The sequence below is a fragment of the Hemitrygon akajei genome, chromosome 9, assembly GCF_048418815.1.
Source record: "Hemitrygon akajei chromosome 9, sHemAka1.3, whole genome shotgun sequence".
Taxonomy (NCBI): domain Eukaryota; kingdom Metazoa; phylum Chordata; class Chondrichthyes; order Myliobatiformes; family Dasyatidae; genus Hemitrygon; species Hemitrygon akajei.
In genome coordinates this window covers 50091543-50111521 of record NC_133132.1, presented here as the reverse complement: position 1 = coordinate 50111521, position 19979 = coordinate 50091543, and positions in this window count along the sequence as shown.

Here is a 19979-nt window from a genome sequence, read left to right as displayed (position 1 = left end):
ATGGGAATAGAAAGTGGAACTGAAATGGTTGGTCATCAGGAGATCCTAGTTGTTACAGTGAGTGGACATAGCAAAGGTACTCGACGAAACAATCCCCCAACCCACCCTGGGTCTCACCAGTGTAGAGGAGGCCACACCAGGAGCATTGGATGCAACAGATGACCCTGACAGATTCACAGGTGAGCACTACCTCGCCTGAAGGACTGTTTAGTGGTGGTGAGGGAGAAGGTGTAGGGGCAGATATAGCATTTAGCATGTTGTAGGGGTAAGTGCCAGGAAGGAGACTGGTAGGGAGGGATAAGTGGACGAGAGTCACACAGAGAGTGATCCCTGCAGAAGCTGGTCTTCTCCTTGATCTGGACCTTGCTTATTACATTTTACAAGTAGGCTGAAATGTTCAGAATTATGCTTGCCATCTCTAAAATACTCTCTCAATGAAGCTTTCACTCTCTTCTCTGTAAACTGTAAGATGCATATCATCGAGTCTTGAGAACTTGTCCCCTTTCACTTCCATTAATGTCTCCAAGACTCATTATTTTTCACTTCTGATTTCTCTTCTCATCCACTCTAAATGGTGCGTCTCTGTTTTCCAGGGCAGTTGTTTTCTGTAAAGACTAATAAAAGTACATGTTTATTTTCTCTGCCGTTTTCCTTTTCCTCGAACTAATTATTCCTCTGTCAGTCTGGAGACTTACTAACCCTGTTTTGCTTTTGCATAACTTACAGTTTGTTTTTATGTTTCTTCTTGGTAGCCTGCAACCCCTTGCTCCTCTGCTGATTTCTGAAACATTCCCAATCCTCAGCCTTACTGCTATTTTTTGGCAAAGTTCCCTTAATATGATGCTATCTTTAACTTCCCTTGAAAGTCACAGCTGGAGCAATTTCCCTGTTGTTTTATTTTTTTCCTTCATAAGGCTCTGTGTGTGTGTATATATATATATATATATATAAAACTATGTATTAATTGCTTAAAGATTAGCCCAGATGATTTACTTCATAATGCAGTTTATCACTTTACCACTTTATCACTTTACAAACTCACACCTCATATCTCTCATTTCCTTTGAGACCTAGGTTTTAAATTGCACTAAATTACCGTCAATCTTTATATCAAACAGGTCACGTTTTGATCACAATTCCTCTTAACTCACTGGTCATCAGTTAATCTTTTCTGATTACACGATGCTAGCCAGTTTCTCTTGGTTCCTCAGCATAATGAGCCAGATAACCTTATTAATGTGTTCCATAAAATCTTCTTCCTGCTAATTTGGGTTGCCCACTTTATTATAGATTAAACTCCTCATGATAGTTGTATTACCCTTGTAACATTCACCTCTAATTTACTGGTCATTATCAGTACTGCTTTGAGCCTACATACATGTCCCATTATGGTTTAACTCTTTAACTCTACCTTAATGATTTCTTGACTCCCCGATCCAAGGCCCTTTATTTCTATCATCTTTATTCCTGATTGATCTGGCTCCTTTTCCATGTTGCTCAGTTCTCCCGCAGTGATGCTCTGGGGCTGGGACGATCGACTTCCGAGAACCATCGCCTTTTTCAATTGTGGGTGTATGGCTCTGGCCATTAGATGTGTTATTCTCCTGGTGGCTCACTGATCTCAGTTTTGCCAGAACTGCTTGATGCCACACCTAGTCCAGCACTTTCTTAATGTCAACAGTAGCCACTCTCACAAAAGCTCTGATGGTCTGGAACTGCGTTGTCACGGCAAATCCCATAATGGACATCGTTCTTCCTTTTTGCGCTGTGTGGCGCATCAAGCAGCAACCTTTCTGTCTCTTTAGCATTTGTCTGTTTTTTACGAGGCCGAGTTGCTAGCTCGACGCTCAACCCAGCACGGATGGAAGGCGTGCAAGGAACTGGCAGGATTCGAACCCCAGACCACTTGCCTCAAAGTTCAGTGCAGATGCACTGGCTGGGTTTAGCTGGATATCGGTGAGAAACTTATTGCTGAGTCGGGGTTGTTTGATGCTACTGTCAATAGCGGTTCCATCACCAATGTTTTAACCTCTCTGGAAAGCTTCTTTCCCTAAAGGCACAGCTGAAACTGCAGCATAGGCCGGCAGTGTGACAACTGGGGCGCTGTCTGGTCTCATAGTCTTTGCCGTGTCCAGTGTTCTCAGCTGGAATCAATCCGATTGACTGCGAGTCGTCTTCTGTGAGAGTGGGACCTCTGGAGAAAGCCAAGCTGAACCTCCACTCAGGAATGTCTGACTAAATGTGACTACGACTACTCAGCCTCGCCTCTAGCACTCTCGTGTAGCTAGTAATCAGGAGCAGGATGCCTCCTTAAGCTCGACCGGGAGTCAGTATTGAGGGCTACCACGTAGATTCCCTTCTGCCTGGATATCAGCGCGACAACCACACTGCTAGGACAGGACATAGCAGAGATTGGGATTGTAAAGGACGTGTCTGATATGTTGCTTGGAGGTTATGATTCTCTGAGTGTATCAGGCTGCTCCATGTTTACAGTGACAAGCCTGACACCAGCCATCAGATAACCATGAGGAAGACTTTGCCATGCAGATTGGCCAAGAGCAACAAGAGTTTTCTTGAAATGGGAGCCTGAGTCAATACTGGATAATCTTACTTCTACATTGGGCCCTTTCCAGTTTGCTTATCACTGATGATGCCATAGCCTCGTCGCTCCACTCTGTCATGTCATACCTGAAATATAGTGCCTCGAAAGCCAGGATGCTGTTTATTGATCAGCCTAACGTTTAACACAATCATCTGAGAAGCTGACGTGTAAACGCTCCTCAGTGGGGTTCAGACTTCTCTCCGAGTAACTAAATCCTGGGCTTCTTGACAGAGAGGCCACAGCCAGTCCGTGCTGGCAGAAATCTTTCTCACCCCATCACGCTGCGACCCAGTGCTCCCCAGGGCTGCGTGCCCACGCTGACACACGACTGCACTGCAAGATCCCGCTCAAACCGAATCATCAAGTTCAGCGATGACACAACAGTGGTTGTCCTCATCAACGATGACGACGAGGTGGCGTACGGAGAGGAGGGAGAGCGACTGGTAGAACGGTGTGAGCACAACATCTTGAGCCTCAACGTGGACAAGACCAAAGAGGTAACTGTGAGCTTGAAGAAGGTGCGGCTGACACTCTTGACTGCACATACACAGCTCCTCCGTGGGGAGACTTTGGAACACCGAGTTTCTAGGACAGCACATAACAGATGATCTCACCTGGTCCGTCAACACAACCTCTTTGGTCAAGAAAGCACAGCAACGTCTCCACTTCCTGAGGAGATTGAGGGAAGTGAGGCTTCTCTCCCCTATTTTCCCCGATTTTTACAGGAGCATCATCGACAGTGTCCTGACCAGCTGCATCGCACTCTGATACAGGAATTGCAAGGCATCTGACTGCAAATCCCTACAAAGCATTGTGAGGACTACTGAGAGGATTACTGGGGTTCCCTTTCAACCTATTATTTATCGGGGCCACTGTATATGCATTGTCAATGATCCCTCCCAACTGTGCAACAATCTCTCACCATCAGACAGAAGGTACAGTAGCATTAAGACAAGAATTGTCTGGATGGGAAAGAGCTTCTTCCCCCAGGTCGTATGACCACTGAACTCTCTGATACTATCCAGGTCCCACTGCATATGAAACCCCAGTAACGGTATATAGAAACAGATAACCTACAGCACAATACTGGCCCTTCAGCCCACAAAGTTGTGCCGAACATGTCCCTACCTTAGAACTACCTAGGTTTTACCCATAGCCCTCTATTTTTCTAAGCTCCACGTAGCCATCCAGGAGTCTCTTAAAAGACCCTATCGTTTCCACCTCCACCACTGCAGCCATGCACTCACCACTCTCTGCGTAAAAAACTTACCCGGACATCTCTTCTGTACCTACTTCCAAGCACCTTAAAACTGTGCCCTCTTGTGTTAGCCGTTTCAGCCCTGGGAAAAAGCCTCTGACTATCCACATGATCAATGCCTCTCATTACCTTATACACCTCTATCAGGTCACCTCTCAACTTCCGTCGCTCCAAGGAGAAAAAGCCAAGTTCACTCAACCTATTCTCATAAGGCATGCTTCCCAATCCAGGCAACATCCTTGTAAATCTCCTCTGCACCTTTTCTATGGTTTCCACATCCCTCCTGTAGTGAAGCGACCAGAATTAGGCACAGTACTCCAAGTGGGGTCTGACCAGGGTCCTATATAGCTGCAACATTACCTCTTGGCTCCTAAACTCAATCCCACGATTGATGAAGGCCAATGCACCATGTGCCTTCTTAACCACAGAGTCAACCTGCACAGCAGCTTTGAACGTCCTATGGACTCGGATCCCATGATCCCTCTGATCCTCCACACTGCCAAGAGTCTTACCATTAATGCTATATTCTGCCATCATATTTGACCTACCAAAATGAACCACCTCACACTTATCTGTGTTGAACTCCATCTGCCACTTCACAGCCCAGTTTTCCATCCTATCAATGTCTTGTTGTAACCTCTGACAGCCCTCCACACTATCCACAACACTCCCAACCTTTGTGTCATCAGCAAATTTACTAACCCATCCCTCCACTTCTTCATCCAGGTCATTTATAAAAATCACAAAGAGTAGGGGTCCCAGAACAGATCCCTGAGGCACTCCACTGGTCACCGGCCTCCATGCAGAAGTTTGTTTCTTAACTTGTATCGTATATGCACTATACTATTAGTTAATTAATTTGTGGTGGTATTACTGTATGTGTTATGTGCGTGAGTAATATGAACTGCGCTGTGCACCGTGGTCCGGAGGAATGTTGTTTCGTTTGGCGGTACACATGTGTACGGTTGAATGATAATAAACTGAACTTGATCTTGAACTTGGTCTGAATTTATTCTTTCGCTCTTTTAATGTCATGGTTCTGCTGCAACTGTGTGGCTTGCCTGTCCATTTAATTGCCAATCACATAGACTGGTCTAGAGTCACATATATGAGTCACCCATCGAGTCTCATTTGTGAACCAGATGTTTCCTATTATAATCCATTAATTTTGTAGTCGTTACAGATGGCTTTTTTAAAAAAAAATTCCGCACTTTAATCTTATGGGATGAGGCTATTCTGCCCAATGGACTCATGCTATCTCCAAGAGGAATTATCCCATTAGTCCCTTTTCCCCTCTTCTTATTTTCCTGCAGGCTTTGCATCTTATCCATTCTCTCTCACACACCCCATCCACTGTCCTTTGATTCTTTTTGCCATTCACCCACAATACAAGGTCGTTTACACTGACCTTCCGACCTTCGGGATAGAGAAGGGTATCAAAGCATTTACCATTAACTGTTTACTTTACCCTTATGTTTGACCTCAGAAAGTGCAACACCTTACACTTACTCAGATTAATCTTCAGCTGCGATTTCTCTGCCCGTATCTATATTCTGCTGCACCCTTTGACAGCCCTCTACATTGCCCACAACCCCACCAATCCTTGTGTCATCTGCAAATTTATTAATCCACCCATATACATTATATAAACTGTAGGTATACACCTGGAATGTCAAAGAATGAGGGGAGATTTGACAGAGGTATACAAAACTATAGGTGGGGTAAATGCAGGCAGGATTTTTTCCACAGAGGTTCGGTGAGACTCGAACTAGAGATCATGGATTAAGGGTGTAAGGTGAAATATTTAAGGGGACTATGGGGGAGAACCTCTTCACTCAGAGGGTGTCGAGAGTGCGGAATGAGCTGCCAGCCAGTGCAAGTTCAATTTCAAAGCTTAAGCGATATTAAGGTAGGTGCATGGATGGGAGAGGTATGGAGGGCAATTGTTCAGGGACTAGGCAGCATAATAGTTCAGCACGGACTAGACGGCTGAAGGGCCTGTTTCTGTGCTGTAATGCTCTATGATTCTATACTATAGAATATTGTCTCTCCGCCTTCCTGCCTTTCCTTCAGCGAAAGCAGTACAAACTAAGCAGGCTCCACAGTACAAATGGGTGCAGTTATTTCAAAGCACGGCTGACTAGAAACAGTCAGAGAAGTAAAGGAACAGAGACAGGGAACAGCAATCTTCTTTAGGGGAAGAGATTGATCCGACAAACTGCAGCCCTCCACGCTTCTTTTCAGCCCCTGCACTCAAACCTGGTTCAGCCCGAAGCGCCAGGCACGAAAAGCCCCACAAATGAGCCTCAGAATCCATTAAATCTAATAAACTATCCTTCAGCAAAATGAATGGCCAAAAGCACTTTACTGTATACGACTCTGGGAAATGTTCCAGGCCAAACAAGTGTAACAGCATAACTCCACGAAAAGGCTGCAAGGTCCCAGACATAACAAATCCCAGAAACAAAAGGCAAATTTAGATTTTAAGTTGTTGGCAGAATTTCAGATGGTGGCGAGATAGATCAGTGGCTGAGTGGGTGTCACAACAACAACCTTGCACTGAACATCAGTACAACCAAAGAATTGATTGTGGAAGGGGTAAGTCGAGGGAACACACACCAGTCCTCAGTGAGGGATCAGAAGTGGAAGGAGTGAGCAATTTCAAATTCCTGGGTGTCAACATCTCTGAGGAACAATCCTGGGGCCAGCATATCAAGGCAGCTACAATAAAGGCACAACAGTGGCTGTATTTCATTCAGAGTTTAAGGAGACACCAAAGACACTTGAACTTTTCTACAGATGTACTGTGGCTGCTTTACTGTCAGGTGTGGCAGGGTAATGCGCAGGATCAAAATAAGCTGCAGATAGCTGCAAACATAGACACTAGCCTCCCCAGCATCCAGGACATCTTCAAGGAGCAGGGCCTCAGAAAGGCAGCATCCATCATTAAGGACCCCCATCACCCAGGGCATGCCTTGTTCTCATTGCTACCATCAGGGAGCAGGCGCAAGCGCCTGAAGGCCTGCACTCAATGATTCAAGAGCAGCTTCTTCCCCTCTGCCATACAATTTCTGAATGGACGTTGAACCCTTGAACACCACCTCACTAATTTTTTCCACTTTTTGCACTACTTATTTAATTTAACTCTTTATATATATCTACCCTACCGTAATTTGGGCAGGTGGGGCTTGTCGGTCTTGGACAGCAGCCCAGCTAGGAGAAGGAAAACTCTGGTTTTAAATCTCCACTGCCTTGTGGCCATACCCACCCACGGGAAAGGCTTCGGGAATAAACCCTGAGGAAGAAATCCAGAGCTGGGGTCCCTAAGGCAGTTTGATGCTATTTACAACTTCACTCTGGCAACCTCTGTGATGACATGGGAGCCGAGCTGTATCGGCACTTGCCCTTCCCTTGGACTACATCAGTGACGTGGAGAGGGGGAACCCGCTGCGTGGGGCAACAGCCGGTTCTTCAAATCTTCCCGCCCAGGCTTGTGCCCCGTCGAGGACACAGTCCACCAGAGGCTGCCTACTAAATCTTACTGTAATTCACAGTTTTTTATCATTAAGTATTGCACTGTACTGCTGCTGCATAGCAACACATTTCATGACATATGCCAGTGATATTAAACCTGTTTCTGATTCCGATAAAAAAAAACCTGTGGAGACTGAGGTAAGTGGACAAGGGAAGAATGCTGATCTCAAAAGCACCATGTTCAAAGAATCTGCCTCAGTAACTAGCTTGCCCTCCCTGCACTTGAACCAGTGACATCAACATGTCAGCTCCTGTTCAACCGGTCAGAGCAATAGATTAAAGCAGCCCCTCAAGACCAGGTATTCTGCCACAGAGTGAAAAAATAAAGCAGGGCATCCCCACCGAGGCTCGGGAAAAATGTTGAAGTTGGTGTTAATCCGAGGCAAGTACCAGTACTTCTTGTTATTGTTAACTGAGTGGCTGGGCCATGTAGAAAGGCAGTGGCCGTGCACTGGCATTGGAGGCTTAGGGAAAGATGGCAGATTCAGAGAATAGTATCCTGCGGCAGTATACGTAATCCATATCCACAAGCTTGAATCCCACCACATTTGTTAGAGTATTTAATTTGCTATATTAAATGCATTTGTAACAAAAGCTATCATCAGTAAATGTGGTTACTAAATTAGTAGAACCTTGCAAACTCAAGTGTTTCCCCAGTTATCTTTAGGAAAGGATATCTGCCAGCCTCATCCAGCGTGGCAAAATGTGACTTCAAGCCAAAAGGAACAAGATTGACTTTTAACTACTCTCTGAAACTCAGTTCTATCAAAACCCCCACTCCCTGTGGGAATGCCTTCACCGCCTCGACTGCCATGGTCCACTAGGGTGACCCACCAAGGTAGCTCAGCAAGTAGAGCTGCTTCCTCAACACTCCACGGACCCAGGTCCGTTCCTGATCACGTGCTGTTTCCACCTTCTCCCTTTGACTCTCTTCCAGCTGCCCCCCACGTCCCAAAGACATGCTGGGTGGTGGGTTAATTGGCCACTGTAAATTGTCCCTAGCATAAGTGAGAGGAGTTAATGGACGCACAGGAAAAGGAATTGGAATGGGATTAGTGTAAATGGTGCTGCCAGGGCCACAGGGCCTGTTTCTGTATTGCACGACCCCATGATAATTAAGATATGGCACTGAATTCTGTGGAAGAAAAGCATTGCAATATTATGCTGAGAGGATTTGTTAAGAAGCGTTATGGAGCATAAACAGCAAGAGTGGGCAGTTTGCTTGAATGGCCTGTTATTGTGCTATGAATTCTGCACATCATACATACAGCGTTTCAAATATTCCAAAGCCTCAGGATGGGGGAATGCGCAGATGGGGAATGGGAAAGGAAGGCTTAGTACAACATTCTTGCCCTCAATGTCAGTAAAGTAAAGAAGCTGGTCAACAGCTTCAGTTGCCCATACTTACGGTTACATCAATTGGTGCAAAGGTGGATTTGGTCGAGGGATTCAAGATCCCAGGAGTAATCATCATCAAAAGCCTACCCTTGTCTCCAACCACGAAGATGACATTGCCAAGAAAGTGCACCAACATCTCTTTTTCCTCAGGAGGCAAAAGAACTTCACCATATCCCCATTGATCTCCACCAATTTTTATCAATGCACCACAGAAAGCATCCTTACCCAATGCCTCATGGCTTGGAGCAGCAACTGCTCTGCCCAGGACTATGAGAAACCGTAGAGAGTAGTGGGCACAGCTCAGGTCATCATGAAAACAGATTCTGTCTACACTTCTCACTGTCTTGCAAAGCAACTAACAAAAACAAAGACCCCACCCACCTTGTCAGAAGATTAATAGACAATAGACAATAGGTGCAGAAGTAGACCATTCGGCCCTTCGAGCCTGCACTGCCATTCTGAGATCATGGCTGATCATCTACTATCAATACCCGGTTCCTGCCTTGTCCCCATATCCCTTGATTCCCCTATCCATAAGATACCTATCTAGCTCCTTCTTGAAAGCATCCAGAGAATTGGCCTCCACTGCCTTCCAAGGCAGTGCATTCCAGACCCCCACAACTCTCTGGGAGAAGAAGTTTTTCCTTAACTCTGTCCTAAATGACCTACCCCTTATTCTCAAACCATGCTCTCTGGTACTGGACTCTCCCAGCATCTGGAACATATTTCCTGCCTCTATCTTGTCCAATCCCTTAATAATCTTATATGTTGCAATCAGATCCCCTCCCAATGTCCTTAATTCCAGCGTGTACAAGCCCAGTCTCTCTAACCTCTCTGTGTAAGACAGTCCAGACATCCCAGGAATTAACCTTGTGAATCTACGCTGCATTTCCTCTACAGCCAGGATGTCCTTCCTTAACCCTGGAGACCAAAACTGTACACAATACTCCAGGTGTGGTCTCACCAGGGCCCTGTACAAATGCAAAAGGATTTCCTTGCTCTTGTACACAATTCCCTTTGTAATAAAGGCCAACATTCCATTAGCCTTCTTCACTGCCTGCTGCACTTGCTCATTCACCTTCAGTGACTGATGAACAAGGACTCCTAGATCTCTTTGTATTTCTCCCTTACCTAACTCTACACCATTCAGATAATAATCTACCTTCCTGTTCTTACTCCCAAAGTGGATAACCTCAAAATTATTCAGATTAAACGTCATCTGCCAAGTATCTGCCCACTCACCCAGCCTATCCAAGTCACCCTGAATTCTCCTAACATCCTCATCACATGTCACACTGCCACCCAGTTTAGTATCATCAGCAAACTTGCTGATGTTATTCTCAATGCCTTCATCTAAATCGTTGATGTAAATCGTAAACAGCTGTGGTCCCAATACCGAGCCCTGTGGCACCCCACTAGTCACCATCTGCCATTCCGAGAAACACCCATTCACCGCTACCCTTTGCTTTCTATCTGCCAACCAGTTTTCTATCCATGTCAATGTCTTCCCCCCAATGCCATGAGCTCTGATTTTACTCACCAATCTCCTATGTGGGACCTTATCAAATGCCTTCTGAAAATCGAGGTACACTACATCCACTGGATCTCCCTTGTCTAACTTCCTGGTTACATCCTCGAAAAACTCCAATAGATTAGTCAAGCATGATTTGCCCTTGGTAAATCCAGGCTGGCTCGGCCCAATCCTATCACTGCTATCTAGATATGCCACTATTTCATCCTTAATAATGGACTCTAGCATCTTCCCCAATACTGATGTTAGGCTGACAGGATAATAGTTCTCTGTTAAGAAGCATGAAGACTCAATTGACCAGGCTGAAGGACAGCTTCTTCCCTGCTGTTAAAAGATTGAATGGCAGCTCCCTGACGTCGAGTACATCTTCAGAAAGCAGGTGCCTCAACAAGCCTGACCTCAGTGTTTGGGAAGAAGTTGGAGTCGATTGTTAAGGGTGAAGTTTCAGAGTACATGGAGGCACATGATAAAATAGGCCATAGTCAACATGGTTTCCACAAGGGAAGATCTTACCTGATGGATCTGTTGAAATCCTTTGAAGAAATAACATGCAGGATAGACAAAAGAGAATTGGTGAATGTTGTGTACGTGGATTTTCAGAAGGCCTTTGACAGGGTGCCATGCACAAGGCTGCTAAACAAGTTTACAGCCCAGACTATTACAGGAAATATTTTTGCATGGATAAAGCAGTGGCTGATTGGCAGGAGGAAAAGAGTGGGAATAAAGGGAGCCTTTTTTAGATTGGCTGCCGGTGACTAGTGGTGTTCCACAGAGGTCTGTGTTGGAACCATTTCTTTTTACACTGTATGTCAACAACTTGGATGGCGGAATTGAAAGCTTTGTGGCCAGGTTTGTGGACGATACACAGGAAGGTGGAGGGGCAGATAGTGCTGAGGAAGCAGAGAGGTTGCAGGTCTTGGGCAAATTATGAGAATGGGCAAGGACGTGGCAGATAGTGTTGGGAGGTGCATTTGGGTAGAAGGAATAAAAGCACAGACTATTTTCTAAACAGAGAGAAAATTCAAAACTCTGAGGTACAAATGCATTTGGGAGTCCTGATGCAGGATTCCCTAAAGGTTAATTTGAAGGTTGAATTGCTGGTGAGGAAGGCGAATGCGATGTTCCCATTCACTTCAAGATGGCTAGTGTATAAAAGCAAGGATATAATGCTAAGGCTATATAAGGCACTGGTGAGGCCTCACCTGGAGCAGTTTTGAACCCCTTATTTAAGAAAGGATGTGCTGACGTTGGAGAGGGTTCAAAAGAGGTACACAAGAATGACTCTGGGAATGAACGAGTTATTATATGAGCAGCAATTGAAGGCTCTGAGCCTGTACTCACTGGAATTTAGAAGAATGAGGGGGGATCTCATTGAAACCTATCAAATGTTGAAAGGCCTAGACGTGAAACGAATGCTTCCTTCGGTGGGAGAGTCTAGGACCAGAGGGCACAGCCTCAAAATAAAGGGACATCCATTTAGAACAGAGATGAGGTGGAATATCTTTATACAGAGAGTGGCGACTCTGTGGAATTCATTGCCACAGGCAGCTGTGGAGGCCAAGCCAATGGATTTATTTAAGGCAGAGGTTGATTGGTTCTTGATTAGTCAGGGTGTGAAAGGATATGGGAAGAAGGGTTGAGAGGGAATTGGATCAGCCACGATGAAATGGCGGAGCAGACTTGGTGGACAGAATGGCCTAATTCTGCTACTGTGTCTGATGGTCTAATTTTCTTACAACATTCATCATTAAAGACCCTCAACGTGCCCTCTTTGTGTTACTGTCATTGGGGAGGATGTTCAGGAGCCTGAAGGCACACCTCCAAGTTTTAAGAACAGCTTCTTCCCCTCCACTATGAGATTTCTGAACAGTCCATGGACCCACAAACACTATTTATTTATTTTTGTAACATATGGTAATTTCTATGTCTTGTACTGCTCTGTTGCCACAAAACAACATATTTCATGGCATATGTCACTGATAATAAACCTGATTCTGATTCTCATTCTGACCTCTTGAACAATAAAATGGACTCCTGGCCTCACAAGCCAACTCATTATGGTCCTACACCTTGGTGTCTGCCTACACTGCACTTTCCCTTTAATTCTGCAATCTGTTACTGCTTCCCTTTGTACTACTTCCATGTACAGTACTGATGTGGTGAAATAATCTGTATTGGGGGCATGCAAAACTATGTTTTTCACTGCTCCTTGGTAGACGTGAGAATAATAAACCAATTGCCAGTTTCTAATGTTTATACCCTGCCTTAAGGTGAAACAATTTTCCTTCAGTTCTGTTACAACTACAAGTGTTGAGTCCAGGAATGAATTTTGGCAAAGGCATGGGTCAAAATAAAACAAAAACATGTTGAGAGCAACAGGATAAGTTTGAAAAGAACAGAAAGTCGAAGTTTGGGTCAGGGGTAGCTGTTCCAGCTCTTTTTGCAGGATATTTCCAGAGGGTTTTGGATACAGTGTCATTTCAAACTTTATTGTGGAAAGTAATATTGCATGGTGTAGAGCATAACAATGCAACCTGCGGACTTGGACAGAAGATTAGTCAGTTATCAGGAGAAATAAGTTCGACATAAATTGGCCTTCGTCTGGTTGGAAAAATTTACCATATATTCGTCAAAAACAGTGACAGAACAGACTCTTAACATTGTAAACCAGCAGGTTGCCGTTACGTCTCCCTCTCGCTGTGAAAATGGGGGACGTCTCCCTCTCCCTTGCCAGGGAGAGACAGAACCTTCGGTTTGTTGATTGTCGGATGAAATGCGAAGCCTTTGGGGTAACTTTGGAGTGAGTCTTTGCTGTTGCTTAGCACACACTTGGGCCTGTGAAGGTGTCACACTACACAAACAGTGAGGGTATTTTTTATAGATTAATGGCTTATTGGCAGACCAACCTTTGACCAGCTGTTCTGGAAGAAGTTTGCATGCTTTATTTTCAACTTGCAATATTATTCAAAGTGGGTTTTAGGAAGTCCTATTTTAATCCGATTTGAATGACAGCACAGCTTTCAGTGCAGCACTCCCTCTAAAACTGTGCTAATTCACGGTCTCAAGTGGGACTCGGAACTCAAAACATTTTGGCTTGAACGAGAGCTAAGGCCGACACTCAGCCTAATGCTTTCCACACACCTAAGAACTTCGACCTTGGGCTGATTTCTGTGAAGACGGCTCTTTGATGAGCTGATACCGCTGTGTTGCATCAGTGTTAGTTATGTGTCTGTCAAATCTCCATTTGTACAAATGGTGTGGACGTTAGAGTTAAGGGCAAATCAAAGGCAGAAGCTAATGCAAGCAGCAGGCAGGAGGAGGGAGAAATGCGTCAGAGGAAGTTTGGGAAGAGAACGGGTAAATGTGGCAAACATGAGGCTGGACAGTATTGTTAGCACAGACTCAAGACAAGCTAGATCAGTGGATGGATTTCACCTTATGTGCATGAGGGCATTGGAGAACCTTGGGGATTTAGCACAGAAAAGGCTGTTGGTAGCCTTGATAATTGTAAACAAGGGGTTAAATCCCAGATTAGCATTTCACTATCACCACTATCTGTAGATTGAGGCATGAAAGCTCCCATTTCCCCCCCACCCCACCCCCCAGCCCCACCATCAGCAATCTCCTCCATTACTTCACCTCAGGCAGAATATGACAGGTTACACAAGGACTTTGTCAAGCCTGACAGGGAGTCAGTCGGAGGCAGCCAATGTTTCCACTCTGCTGAAATGTACTCAAAAAACAGGAATAAAAAAATACAGCTCTGCGTTTCACTTTCTCCACCAGTTACTATTATTAGTTAAAAGAATTCTGCTGTTAGAAAGTGACCTTCAAAAGCTATTAACACTATCTCGGAAGGGAATTTCCTCCCTGTGACATTTGCCCCACTGAGTCTGTGCTAACTTTTGAACAAGCCTCCCTTCCCATCGCTCCCTAAAGCCTGGTAAATTATTCTTTTTCAACTATACATCTAAGCCCTTTGAAAATATAACCTGAGAAACACCGAATCCTATGAAAAGAAAGTATGGAGTTGGTAAGTAGAAGAATGGTTCATGAGTGAGGTGTCCTTTACAGTCTGCAAACAGTCTAGACAACCCTCAATGCAACCAAGCCGAGGAATCTGGGAAGAAAATGGTGCAGTTTCACCATACTACCCATACCTCACTTCAGCCCTTTTCTCTGTGGATCAAACTTGGGAGAATTCCTACTAATCACAACCAATATATAGTCCTGTGCAAAGTCTTAGGCCCTCTAGCTATATATATGTGCCTAAGACTTTTGCACAGACAGTACTGTATGACTGGGTATTCACCACCTAAACTCTGCCAGGCTGTCACCACAGAGAAGGAGGCACCAAAATGGGCCGTGCACATCCTCTCCATGTGTCTCTGCAGCACGATGCTCACAGGACATGGTCCACGTTAGGTTGGACATCCTTCCTTTATTCATTGTGTAGTGCAGATTCACCAGAACGACACCAGCCTGTAAGTGTCAAATTAGGAAAAGGCTCCATAGCATTCCTGTTCTATGTGTGGAGGGTTAAAGGATGATCTAATTGCAGGGCGGATAGGCAGAAAGAATCAATTTCCTCCGCAAACGTCTGGTGTAGGGGACTGAAGGCTAAAATTAGAGCTTATTGTACAGGGGACAATTCTTCTCACACTAGACAACTAACATCTGCAAGGCTCAGATGTTGCAACAAGACATCAGCTGAGAAGCTTTGCCCAGACATCGATGGATTTTGTCAGATAAGAGAACCGAAGCGGAGGCTGCCTTTTGTTTATTTATGCATTTTTTGGGGATTTGGCGTTGAGACAAGGCCACTATTTATTGCTCATGGCTGCTGCACTTGGCAAGACGATGGTGAGCTGTCTTACTGATCACGCCTGACAACAGCGTTGTTGTGTAGGACATTCCAGAAGTTACAGCAGGCAATGATGAAGGAACAATGATGTATTTCCAGGTCAGGATGGTGTGCAGTTTGCAGGGGGGCCTGCAGGTGGTAGTGTTCCCATTTACCTGAAGCCCTTTGACCTTCTTGGTGGTGGTGCTTGTGGGCTTTGGGAGGGACTACCAGATAAACCTAGGTTAGTAACTGCGGTGTATTTTGTAGAGAGTTCAGCGGCAGTCCTTGTATACCATCGGTTGTGGGGATCAGTGTTTCGAGTGGTTGATGGGTATGAATCAGCTGGGCCAACTTGCACTGGATTGCGCCAAACTTCTTGGGTATGGCGTAAGTCCGGGGAAGTGGAGAGTTTTCCGTCACATCCCTAACTTGTGCTGTTGTAGATGGGGTCACTCCCTGCAGAATCTCCAGCCTTTGACATCCTGTTGTAGCCATGGTATTTATGTGCCTTGTTTGGTGGTAAGTTCCGTGCCACTGGTTGATGTTAGAGTTAAGGTAACACCATTACATTTCAAGTATAGGCGGTCAGACTCTCTTGTTGGGACGGTCGTTGTCTGGTGCTTTCTGTGACTTGAACATCATATTTGGCGTGCCTGAATATTGTTCAGGACTTGCTGCTTATGAATATGGACTGTTTCACAAAAGTATAGAATGTACAGTGGAGAAATCAACTCTTTGATCACACCTCATCCATGCTATAGGTGATGCCTGTGTATCTGAATCCCACTTGGCCTTCTGCACCGTTCTTATCCAAGTAATTTAAACATTTAAACATTGGTTCCTAAGGCTGTCATAGCTGGGGGTGACAGTGGGGATAAGCTCCCACTACCTATAAAGTGATCTAAATGGCGTGTAACTCTAATGGCCTCTGACAACCAAGTCCAACTCGTTCCCTTCACATGTAGCTTAGCTACTAGGCCCGGCAGAACTGTTCCTACTGACAAGAGAAGGGGCAAGGGCGGATCAGTGGTGCCTCAAAACCTGTTGCTTCAGGCAGGTGCAGCTTGTCAGACTTGGACAGCAGCCCACCCAGGAGAAGGAAAACTCTGATTTTAAACCTCCGCTGCCTTGCGGCCAGACCCACCCACAGGAAAGGCTTCGGGAGTAAACCCCGAGGAAGAAATCCAGAGCTGGGGTCCCTAAGGCAGTTTGATGTCACTTACAACTTCACTCTGGCAACCTCTGCGACGACACTGGTGCCAAGCTGTATCGGTGCTTACCCTTCCCTTGGACTACATCAGTGACGTGGAGAGGGGGAACCTGCTGCGTGGGCAACAGCCGGTTCTTCAAATCTTCCCACCCAGGCTTGCACCCTGGAGAGGCCACGGTCCACCAGAGGCGCAAACCCCTGCTCCCCTGGGATCGACGGCTGCCTACCTGCTAATTTAAACATTGTAATCTGCCACAACCACCACCTCGGGCAGCTTCTTCCAGATATTCACCAACATCTGTGTGAAATTTCTCTCCTCTCGCCCTATAGTTTGAAACTCCCTGCCCTGGGGAACAGATGGTGACTATTAATCCTATCCATGTCTGTCATAATATTATATTCCTCCAAAGGATGGTTTTGATTAAGTTGATTAATCATCGCAAGTTAGGGCACCAGGAGGAACTGCACTGGTCTTTCGAACAGGGCCACCCTGCCAGGATGAGGGATGAGGGGCGGTAGCCCAGCTTGGCTTCTCAGCAGCTGGCTCCCCTTCAGGACTGTACGCTCCATCTGCTCAGCTTTCTGTGCTCGTTCCTGGAGCAGGATAACCTCCGCTGCATTGCAAGCGGAACACCACGGCCTCATTGGCCCAGCTTTGTCAGGGAAGTGCTGGCATCTCCCCAGCCAACATCTGCTATTCTTTGCTTCCTGTCTGGTAGCCTGTTTGCAGCTCTCGGCTCTGTGGGAGCCCCTTCACCAGAAGGACCACCAGGGCAAAAGGAGTAATAAATGTTCAAAACAAAATGGAAGCAATCATATTTCAAAAACTTTTTGACCTTTCTCTTTCATTCCCATCATTTTCCATTGGTATCTATTTGACCTAAATGTCCTTGTACTTGACTTACTAGCTTAATTCCACCCCCCACCCCACCCCACCATAAATATAGGCACATCTAAAGTGTCTCGGCAAAAATGTCAGGTTTGTTCCCCCCTCACAGTTCTTGTGCTCACTGACCTGGGTGGGTCACTATTTTGGGATCATCTTAGCTTTTGCACCGCGGCTTATAAATCTATCCGTGACAGCAGCAAGGTAAATAATCGTGCAGTCGTACGGCACAGAAACAGGCCGTTCGGAACGCTGAGCTCCTACCAGCAGCCACACACTTGCACAAGTCCTACCATTCTTTTCTCACCCTCCTCACGTTCCCAACTACTGCACCCAGACCTTGCTGCTCGCCGACACAGTGTGATCATTCTCAGAGCGCCATTAACCTACCACACCACATACTTTTAGAATGCGTGAAGTAACTGAGACAGCCAGGGGAAATCCATGCAGTCACGAAGTCCCACACCCACTCCAGTCTTCCCCCAAAGGGGCAGTGCAGGCCTTTGCACCTCCTTTAATAACGCCTCTCAACATTTCTGTTCTGTTTTGGTCTCCGTCTATAGTGAAGGTTTACAAGGTCTCGGGGGACTGAGTTACAAAGAGTTTGGACAGGCTAGAACTTCTTACCTTGGAATGAAAGAAACCGCGAGCTGATTTCATAAAAAATGTATGAAACTGTGGGTGACAAGAGTTGGTGCATCAGGAATTAAACAGCAGGGCCGAGAGGGGAAAGAATTAGTAGGAACTTCAGAGTCATTTTGTTTTCCACAGAGAGTGGTCTGCATATGGAATGAGCTGCCAAACTGGTTGAGTCAGGTACAATAACCCATTTTAAAAGACATTTAGACAGATAGGAAGGGTTTCGAACAGGAGTTCCCAAAGTGGGGTCTACGGACAGGGGTCCATGGCATAAGAAAGGTTGGGAACCCCTGGTTTAGAATGTTTTGGGCTAAACACAGGCAAATGGAACTGTCTTAGTTGGTAAGCTTACTTTGCATACAGCAAACGAGAGAAAATTTGCAGATGCTGGAAATCCGAGCAAAACACACAAAATGCTGGAGGAACTCAGCAGGCCAGGCAGCATCTATGGAGAAGAGTACAGTCGATGTTTGGAGCCAAAATTCTTCGGCAGGACTCTGCATACAGCAGTTGGGCCAAAGGAGCTGTTTCCACACTGTGTAATGTTGTGACTCTGTATCTTCACGTACACTCTACACTGGGTGTTAGTGGCTTAGTGGAAATACTGAAGAGAGAAACAGCAGAGATTTCGGAGAGCTGTGCCTGTGGCCTGTGCTGGTGTTCACACAGAAACAAAACCTCCCTTGGGGGCAGATTCTGACTGACGTAAGGTGTCATTCCATTGCCAAGGATCCTTTGGTATTCTCACCATTAAGCATTCAGCCCTAGCGCTCACACATCTACTGCATGTATTGTTATGGGAACCCATTCACTTCCACGGTCTCCATTCCTGTAAACTCCCCAAGAAGACTGACGGTGGAACTGTTAAAGATCCTGATAGTGACAGAAAAGACACTGGACGTAAACTGAAGGTGGCTGCCATTACTGCTTCTGAACTTGGAGCACCCATTCAACAGAGCTTAGTGCCTCAGGGAGAGCAGCTGTAAAAGATGGGTTAGAGTAGTGTCACTTATTGCAGTACCAAAGGGTTAAACTAATAAAGTACTTTACACTTACAAAGAGGCAGAAGAAAGAGAAAGGGAGAGTAAGTGTTTGATTATCTGTCTCTAAAAGAAAGCTTTTGGTACATTGGCCTTCATAAATCAATGTATTGAGTACAGGAGATGGGATGGTATGTTGAGGTGATAGAAGGCATTGGTGAGGCCTAATTTGGAGTATTAGATAGATAGATAGATACTTTATTCATCCCCATGGGAAATTCATGGGAAAAACAGTTTTGGTCACCTCCCTACAGGAACGATAAAAATAAGATTGAAAGAGTACAGAGAAAATTTGCAAGGCATTTGCCAGCTCTGGAGAAGCTGAGTTATAAGGAAATATTGAACAGGTTAGCTCTATATTCTTCAGAAAGTAGAAGATTGAGGGGTGATTTGATAGGGGTACTCAGAATTATGAAGGGTACGGATAGGGTAAATGCAAGCAGCCTTTTTCCACTGAGGTTGGGTGGGATTACAACCAGAGGTCATGGGTTAAGGGTGAAAGGTGAGAAGTTTAAGGGGAACATGAGTGGAAACTTCTTCACTCAGAGGGTGGCGGGAGTGCGGAACGAGCTGCCAGCACAAGTGGTGCTCGTGTGCTTGATTTCAATGTTTAAGAGAAGTTTGGTAGGGTTATGGAGGGCTATGGTCCTCATGCAGCCTGATAAGAGTATGCTGTTTAAATGGTTTCAGCATGGACTAGATGGGCCAAAGGGCCTGCTTCTGTGCTGTACTTTTCTATGACTCTATGACTCTACTGACAGAGAGCAAACCTATTGAAGGCAATATAGTACTGAGGTCTGATCTTTCCTGAGGTCACCGCTCGGAGTTAGATTTTTTAAAGGTATGTTTTAGGCTTGTGAGGATCCTTTTGAGGACAGAGAGGGGAGTAGGGGTCGGTTTAGGGATAGGGATGTCAGGAAATTGGAGGACTCTAAGTTTCCGCTGCAAGCTAGCATGGTCAGATGTGAGGCTGGTAGACCCACAAGGACGTTTGAGTTCCTATCATTAGTGGGACAGGACTTTGAGGCCTAGTTT